Here is an 8680-nt window from a genome sequence, read left to right as displayed (position 1 = left end):
AGGCCTGGAACGTGTCCCCAGGGATCCCAGCATGTGGTGTTGCTCACATTGTCCAGAAAAATGATGTAGGAAGCTAGTCTGTGCTCCCGGGGAGACCATTTTATAGCTAAGGAAACGAATTTGAGAGCAACCCTGCCTTTTATTATAATCATGCTAGCGAATGACGGGGTAGGGCTTTGAACGCAGATTCTTCTGTCTGCCCCAAATCCGTGCCTTCAACTCAGCACCTCCATGAAGATCACCCCACTGCTTCTCCGTGATTGGCCACCGCCCTGCTGCTTGGAGGCAGTCACAGCAGAAGGACCTGGGCTGTTTGCGGAGGCTTTCTGGCTTTGTTCATCCTGCTCCTAGTTTTCAGCTCCAGCCCTACTCTGTTCTCATCTTCAGGCTTGCCCCATGCTCTGTTACACCACAGATTGACCCTATGGCCTTCCAAGAACTACTTCAGACCCAGCGGGCACATTTCCCCATGTAAGGCCAGGAGCCGTCATCGTGACCATTCACATGCAGGTTCCCATTGGATTCGGGCAGACGATAAAGAAATGGCGGAGTCAGAGGATGGGAGGCCATCCTATTTATTGGTGTCTCACCAAGACAGGCAAACCACAAAAGAAGACAAGGGAAAAGCAGAAAACCAGCTCTTCCCATGAAGGGCAAGGGATCAGGGGAGCCCCTGCAATTGTGATCGCAGGAACTGTGTGTCTGAGCTCCTGGTCTGTCCCACTTTATAGTGTAGAAAACCAAAATCCCTTAATCCAATATACAAACAAGGAAGTCTCCGATACAAAGTCACTCATCCAAGGCATAATTGGATTTCTCATGATAGTGCACCACCCAGATCATACAATCAGTCAAGGGTGTGGGGAAAAGCTCAGTCCCAAAACCAAACCTCAGGCTACAACAACCTGGCCTGCCCACAGCCTGTCCCCCACACCCAATACAAGTCACAAGCGAGCAAACATATATATCATGTTTACAAACTTATTTGACCAACACCCCATCACTACAGATTTTGTTACTGAACTTGCAGAGATAGGGCCTGCCTGCCAGCTCTCCCTGCTTACCCTAAGACTGCCTTGAATTTGTGAAAATGACCAATATCGAATCCAAAAAACTTAAATTTTTTTTTTTGTGACAGAGACAGAGAGAGAAACAGATAGGGACAGACAGACAGGAAGGGAGAGAGATGGTAAGTATCAACTCTTCATTGTGGCACCTTAGTTGTTTATTGATAGCTTTTTCATACTTGCCTTGACCTGGGGGCTACAGCAGAGTGAGTGGCCCCTTACTCAAGCCAGTGACCTTGGGCTCAAGCTGGTGAGCTTTGCTCAAACCAGATGAGCCCACGCTCCAGCCAGCTACCTCAGGGTTTCAAACCTGAGTCCTCTGCATCCCAGTCCAACACTCCATCCACTGTGCCACTGCCTGGTCAGGCCAGAAAAACTCTTAAGGGACTGCACCAGACCCTTTTATTGCAGGGAGACCTGATGTAGGTGACAGGAGAAGACAGGGGAAGGGGTTCCCCAGAGGGGAAAACGGCACAGAGGTATGAGTGGGCATGGAGTATGTCTGACACATGGACCATCTGGGAACTTTCCTTCTCTGGAGCCCGTTCTCATAAGTCATTGGGGGCGATGGGAGATTCAGAAGGAGGTTTCTTCTGAGCTTCTTGTCCTCAACAATATCACTAGATTCATGTGATTTAATTAAGTATTTAATTCAGTAATATAAAAATATTTATTGAGATTCTGGGGCTCATAGAGATAAATGAAGCATAGCTTCTGTCCCAAGGTGCAGGCTGGTGCAGTGCACAACTGCTGGAGTGCCCCGTCACTATCGGAGGCAGTTCCTCAGACCACAGTGACGCACTCAGTGGGATTCTGGACCATTTTTCCCATGGGTCCAAGCCAAGGGCATTGTCCTGAAATAACCATTAGTAATACTCAGTGGTGTCACCAGCCTGACATGATATCACTAGTAGCACAGTCTTTGTCTCTATAGCCACATCATAGAATGAATTTTAATTTATTACCATGTTCTGATCATTCATTAAACTGCTGTCCCTGGAGCCTAGGAGACAGGAGGGTTTATTTGGAAATACACATGGAGCCCACTAAGTGTCAAGCCCAGAGCCAGATATGAGACCCCCAAGACAAGTGAGACAAAGTTTCTACCCTCAAGCAGTTTGAGATTTTATGAAAGAGAGGGTAAACACACAGATAACCATGTAGCAACACGTATGAGGCAGAGGGAGCTAGGAAAGGCATGGGGTTCCTTAAAAGAGGTGAGAGCAAAGGCATACAGTGACAGTCAGAGCTGTCCTGGATCAGGTACCCGATTTATGTCCGCTTATGCCGGGAGTTTGACCACTGTGGCCTCAGTCCTCACAGCCTCCTCCCCATTTGCTGGAATTCAAGGGAGATTTGAGCAGAGGCTTCACTGAGAAGCAGATTGCTCCAGGTAGGGAAAGGGATCATGTGGGGCAAAGACTACCATGTGGACATCATGGAATGGCCAGCCAGCCTTCACGCTGGGGAATGACCTACAGTAAGGCTCCAGGTCTCTGCCAGCCTGGTTAGACTGAGCTTTACAGGTGAAAACCAGGGTTGAGCCTGACCAGGTGGTAGCGCAGTGGATAGAGCATCGGACTGGGATGCAGAGGACTCAGGTTCGAGACCCCGAGGTCGCCAGCTTGAGCGCGGGCTCATTTGGTTTGAGCAAAAGCCCACCAACTTGAACCCAAGGTCGCAGGCTCGAGCAAGGGGTTACTTGGTCTGCTGAAGGCCCGCAGTCAAGGCACATATGAGAAAGCAATCAATGAACAACTAAGGTGTCGCAACAAAAAACGGATGATTGATGCTTCTCATCTCTCTCCATTCCTGTCTGTCTGTCCCTGTCTATCCCTCTCTCTGACTCACTCTCTGTCTCTGTAAAAAAAAAAAAAAGAGTATATAACCAGCCTCTGAGATACATTTGGGGCTGCACGATTTGGGTCTGCAATGCCCCATGTTAGCCATATGTGGCTGGCATATTAATAAATTTCCTCCTTTTAATAAAACCCTTCAAAATTCATCTGGACTTGGTGTCTCTACGTAAACCCACGGAAGTGAGGTACAATACTTTATAACAACCGTCTGTCTGAATGAAATGCTAACCTGCATGGGCCAGGCAGCTGTGATGGTGGTTGAAGCTGCTGGCTTTACACTTAGATATGATTGTCCTGATGAAAGACTACAGCTTGCCTGAAGATGGTTAGGTCTGGGTTCAGGGCCCCGTACCAAAAGCCTCAACTAGCCAGGTTAAACTTTAGGTGACCTGGCACCAAGGCAGTGCCCAAAACTTTCCACCTGAGAAATTTTCTGCAAATGGAGGAAATTTACTGAGCGTTAGGGGTGTTTCTTCCACAGAATGCACATGTGGCGGTTGGTGGTGGGCAGAGATGGAAATTTCTTCATGTACTCCTAAGAGTACAGAGTCTTCACAAGTGGGAAATAAGTTTGTAAATATGATGTATATGTTTGCTCGCTTATGGTTTGCATTGGGTTTGGGTGTAGGGGACAGGCTATAAGAAGGCAGGATCATTATAGCCTAAGGCTTAGTTTTAAAGACTAAGCTTTTCCCACCCTTGACTGTTGCAAGACGTGGGGTGGAATCCCACTCCACGTCTATGAGGAATCCTACTATGCCTGAGATAAGTGATTTTGTATCAGAGACTTTCTTGTTTGTATATTGGATTAAAGGTTTTGATTTCTACACTATGAAATAGGGCAGAGGAGCCCATGCTGGAAGAGAGCAGAGAAAGGCCACGTGGAGGAGAGGAGAAGCAGCCAAGATGGTGGAGTGCTGAAGGAGAAGCCAGTTTGTGCAGAAAGAAGGAGATGGGGAACAGAGGTGAATAAGGCTGGTGAGGTACAAACCTTTGATCCTAGGAAAACTCGGATAAGTCAGTAGCTTTGGGAGCCCTGAATGGAAAGGGAAGTGTTTTCCCACTGTGTGTATTTCTTGCCCACTGGGTGCAAGCTAGGATTAAAGTTAATGGCCCACCAGTTCTTGGCTCTGTTGTTTCATTACCATCTGTCTGAATCAAATGCGAACCTGCACAGGCCAGGGGCTGTGATGGTGGCCTCGGCTACTGGCTTTACACACCTATACAAGTTCCCCAGACTAGGGAAGAGAGAGAAGACTGCTAGGCTAGGAGGGGTCTGTCATTTAGAGCAGTGACCTTGGTTCAGTTACTTAATCACTTAGAACCCTACTTTCCTATCTGTAAATTGAGAACAATAATAATCAAGCTTGTTGGGCAGAGGGAGGAAGGATAGAAGTGGAAATGACATGGGAGGCACATGGGAGAATTAGCACAGCTGCTGTGAGGTCAGGGTCAGCCTAGCAGATAGAAACAGAAAGGACCTCAAGCTGGACATAGAAGAGCACTTCTCGTGTTTTGCGTAAGTGCATAATCCAGTCTTTGGGCTTTTTCTCCCAAAGTCAGGGACATTTTGAACAAATTTAAATGCTACCTTCAAAGAGCCTCTAACTTCCAGAGTCAAATAAAACGTGTCAGTGCAAACCCCTGCATTTGTATTCAAAGCTTACTGCCAGCCTATGGCTTGTCTGAAAGATTAAACATTTTCCCAATCAATTTAATCACATTCTGGAATAGGAGAGGGTTATTTCACCCTGGGAAGGACAGAGACAGTTTACGTCAGACCTGTTTTGTTTAGAACAAGTTTTTGCTGTATGTCCTTGGGCTATTTTCCTGTGTAGTTCTTCTGGTAGAATGTGACTGTCTGATGGGCAAGTGAGAAAGATACTCTGTTTGACCAAACTTTCGTCAAGCTCACGAATCTTCTCCTAGACCTAGGCCCATCTGTGTACTTTCTTATAAAATCTAGTTTTAGCAAAACCTTGCCAAGTCAGTTGAACCAGAATCCCCAGCCCTCTGTATCTGATCTAGCTCATTCTCCGCCATCCCCCCAGGGCACGTCAGCTCACTCTAGTCTGCCTTCAGCAAGAATCCTGTTAGGTTAGTTTAGCCAGAATCCCCCTTACACCTGATGTTTCCTCCTAGTAATTTTTTTATCCATTGACCCCACCCTGCTGTTTGCCTATAAATGACCACTTGCCCAGGCTGTATTTGGAATTGATCTCTGTATAGCCTAGCATAGACTGAGGTCTGTTTTACCCTATTGCAATATTGTTTTTATCACTGTAAGGCCAGTGGCCTCTGCTGTTGTGGCCATGCAGGTTCTCATTGGATTTGGGCAGATGGTGAAGAAACAGCGGAGCCAAAAAATGGTGGGCCATTCTGTTTATTAGAGTCTCGTACCGGTGGACAAGCAAACAGGCAGGGAAGACTGCTTCCCTCTCGTTCAGAGCTCCCAAAGCCCTGACATATTCTTCGGTTCTACAACCCGGAAAATCTTCTCTGGTTCCTCCTGGAATCAAAGGCCCCCACTAGCCTCAGCAGAGCTTCCAAAGCCCCTCAGCTCCAGTTCCACATCTACACTCCTCTTCTTCCTGCAAAACCCAGGCTGGGGGAAAAAAATCCCTTCTCCAGCAAACATTAGCAATATCATGGCTCCTCCCAAGCAGTAAGGTAATTCGCAATTTGCAATCTGCCGCCCTGAGGTGAGGGTAAGCACTGTAGCCTTTCAGAGTACAGACAGATGGTGCTGCCCAGGCCAATGCAAAATATAAGTGAGCAAACCTAAAAAACACATTTTACAAACTTATTTACCCAACAATCACTTTAACTATTGTCTGATTCTGGTTTTTCTTTGACACAGGACTGGGTATCTAGTTGCCGGTCTCTCCCAGTAGTGTGGGCATTGCAGGGCAGTCACCAAGTCTACAGCTGGGAAGAGGAGCAGGGTCTTAGGAGGAGGAGACAGGGTAGGTCCTGGCTGTCTCCTGGGAGAGACATTGGGACAACAAAACCAGGCCTGACAAGACCTAATCAGGGGAGGGAATGTGGAAGGTCTGTTTGGTACTAAGGCAATTGTTTATCAGTTCTTTCTGGTGGAATTTTTGGCTTGTTTCTATGATGACTGAAGATGATTGGATTAGATCAGAAGTCACCTGCTCCTTCTAGCTTCAGACCCTAGTAAGGTCATTCTCAAAACTTCCCTCTTTGCCTTTTTTTCTTAACATTTTTTTTGGTTCCTAACGCCCCTCCCATCAGTGCTGTTCATTAGCCTTGGGGTGCTGATGCTTTTGGCTTGGGAGCAGGATCAAGTCAGATGCACATAAAGCATGACTCTTGCTTAAATTTTATTTCAGATAAGCGATGAATAACTGTTTTATAATTATATCCTCAAATATACTTACACCAAAATGATTTATTATTTATCTGAAACTCCAATTTAATTGGGCATTCTGTATTTCATTTGCTCAGGCTGACAACCGAGCCAGTCTGGCAAGTAGCTCGGTGCCCTTGTTCAGAGAAGGTGGACCATGACATCAGCTGCATTGAATTGATGTATCCAAGGCAAATATCTTCCCTCGACTATGCTGTCGAGCAAGCTCACGGTATTTTCTACCTCTGATTCCTGTTAAATCTCTAAATTGACAGCAGTCCTCTTGGGGATGGGTCTCACATTGGGGAACCCCCACGCTCCTGTGTTTAACACCCTTCTGGTTAGAGTTGAGGGATGGGAGCATCAGAAGGAGATTCTGGGATTGAGAACCCTCCACCCCTGGCACACAATTTCAGGGTATTCTTTTTTTTTTTCTTTTTTTTTTTTCAGAGACAGAGAGAGGGATAGACAGACAGGAACAAAGAGATGAGAAGCATCAATCATTAGTTTTTCGTTGCGCATTGCGACACCTTAGTTGTTCATTGATTGCTTTTTTTTTTCTTTTTTTTTACAGAGGCAGAGATAGACAGGGACAGACAGACAGGAACGGAGAGAGATGAGAAGCATCAATCATCAGTTTCTCGTTGCGCGTTGCGACTTCTTAGTTGTTCATTGATTGCCCTCTCACATGTGCCTTGACCACGGGCCTTCAGCAGACTGAGTAACCCCCTGCTGGAGCCAGGGGCCTAGGGTCTAAGCTGGTGAGCTCTTTGCTCAAGCCAGATGAGCCCGCGCTCAAGCTGGCGACCTTGGGGTCTCGAACCTGGGTCCTTCCGCATCCCAGTCCGACGCTCTATCCACTGCGCCACCACCCGGTCAGGTTATTGATTGCTTTCTCATATGTGCCTTGACCGCGGGCCTTTAGCAGACTAAGTAACTCCTTGCTCGAGCCAGGGACCTTGGGTCCAAGCTGGTGAACTTTTGCTCAAACCAAATGAGCCCACGCTCAAGCTGGCAACCTCGGGGTCTCGAACCTGGGTCCTCAGCATCCCAGTTCGACGCTCTATCCACTGGCCACCACCTGGTCAGGCAATTTCAGGGTATTCTTAGTGCCCATGCAGCCCAGACATGGAACCCTCGAGATGGAATATGATTTATTTATTGATTTATTATTATTATTATTTTTTTGTATTTTTCTGAAGCCAGAAACGGGGAGGCAGTCAGACAGACTCAATCAGAGCCACTCTAGCACCTGAGGCAGAGGCCACAGAGCCATCCTCAGCGCCCGGGGCCAACTTTGCTCCAATGGAGCCTCAGCTGCGGCAGGGGAAGAGAGAGACAGAGAGAAAGGAGAAAGGGAGGGGTGGAGAAGCAGATGGGTGCTTCTCCTGTGTGCCCTGGCCAGGAATCGAACCCAGGACTCCTGCACGCCAGGCCGACACTCTACCACTGAGCCAACCGGCCAGGGCCAGGAACATGATTTAATTTAATCCTTTTGTTTTTCAAATTAGAAAGCCTTGTCCCAGAAAGGAGGTGACTTGCACAGACCGATAGTGAGTGACCTTTGAACAGTATTATTTATTTACTCGGATTCAGTTTTTATTAATTTACCTTAATCTGGATAGTCATACACAAATTGGCTGGCCCCATAAGTGCTTAATTACATTAAAAATACAACCTGTGAAGAAACCACTAAAAAAAGGTATCTTTGGCCCTGGTCGGTTGGCTCAGCGGTAGAGCGTCGGCCTAGCGTGCGGAGGACCGGGGTTCGATTCCCGGCCAGGGCACATAGGAGAAGCGTCCATTTGCTTCTCCACCCCTCCGCCGCGCCTTCCTCTCTGGCTCTCTCTTCCCCTCCCGCAGCCAAGGCTCCATTGGAGCAAAGATGGCCTGGGCGCTGGGGATGGCTCCTTGGCCTCTGCCCCAGGCGCTAGAGTGGCTCTGGTCACAACATGGCGACGCCCAGGATGGGCAGAGCATCGGCCCCTGGTGGGCAGAGCCTCGCCCCATGGTGGGCGTGCCGGGTGGATCCCGGTCGGGCGCATGCGGGAGTCTGTCTGACTGTCTCTCCCCGTTTCCAGCTTTAGAAAAATGCAAAAAAAAAAAAAAAAGGTATCTTTGAAATATTTAGGAGACACTGAATATAGTCTGGAAAGTGTTACTGCTGACTTTATTGGCTGTATTAGTTCTCTACGGCTGCAGTAACCAACTACCATGAGCAAATGTAGTGGTTTAAAACAGGGGTTCCCAAACTATGGCCAGGGGGCCACATGCAGCCCCCTGAGGCCATTTATCCAGCCCCCACCACACTTCCGGAAGGAGCATCTCTTTCATTGGTGGTCAGTGAGAGGAGCATAGTTCCCATTGAAATACTGGTCAGTTTG

This window comes from Saccopteryx bilineata, chromosome 3, assembly GCF_036850765.1.
Source record: "Saccopteryx bilineata isolate mSacBil1 chromosome 3, mSacBil1_pri_phased_curated, whole genome shotgun sequence".
Classification (NCBI taxonomy): domain Eukaryota; kingdom Metazoa; phylum Chordata; class Mammalia; order Chiroptera; family Emballonuridae; genus Saccopteryx; species Saccopteryx bilineata.
Note: the sequence above shows the minus strand (reverse complement) of the source record.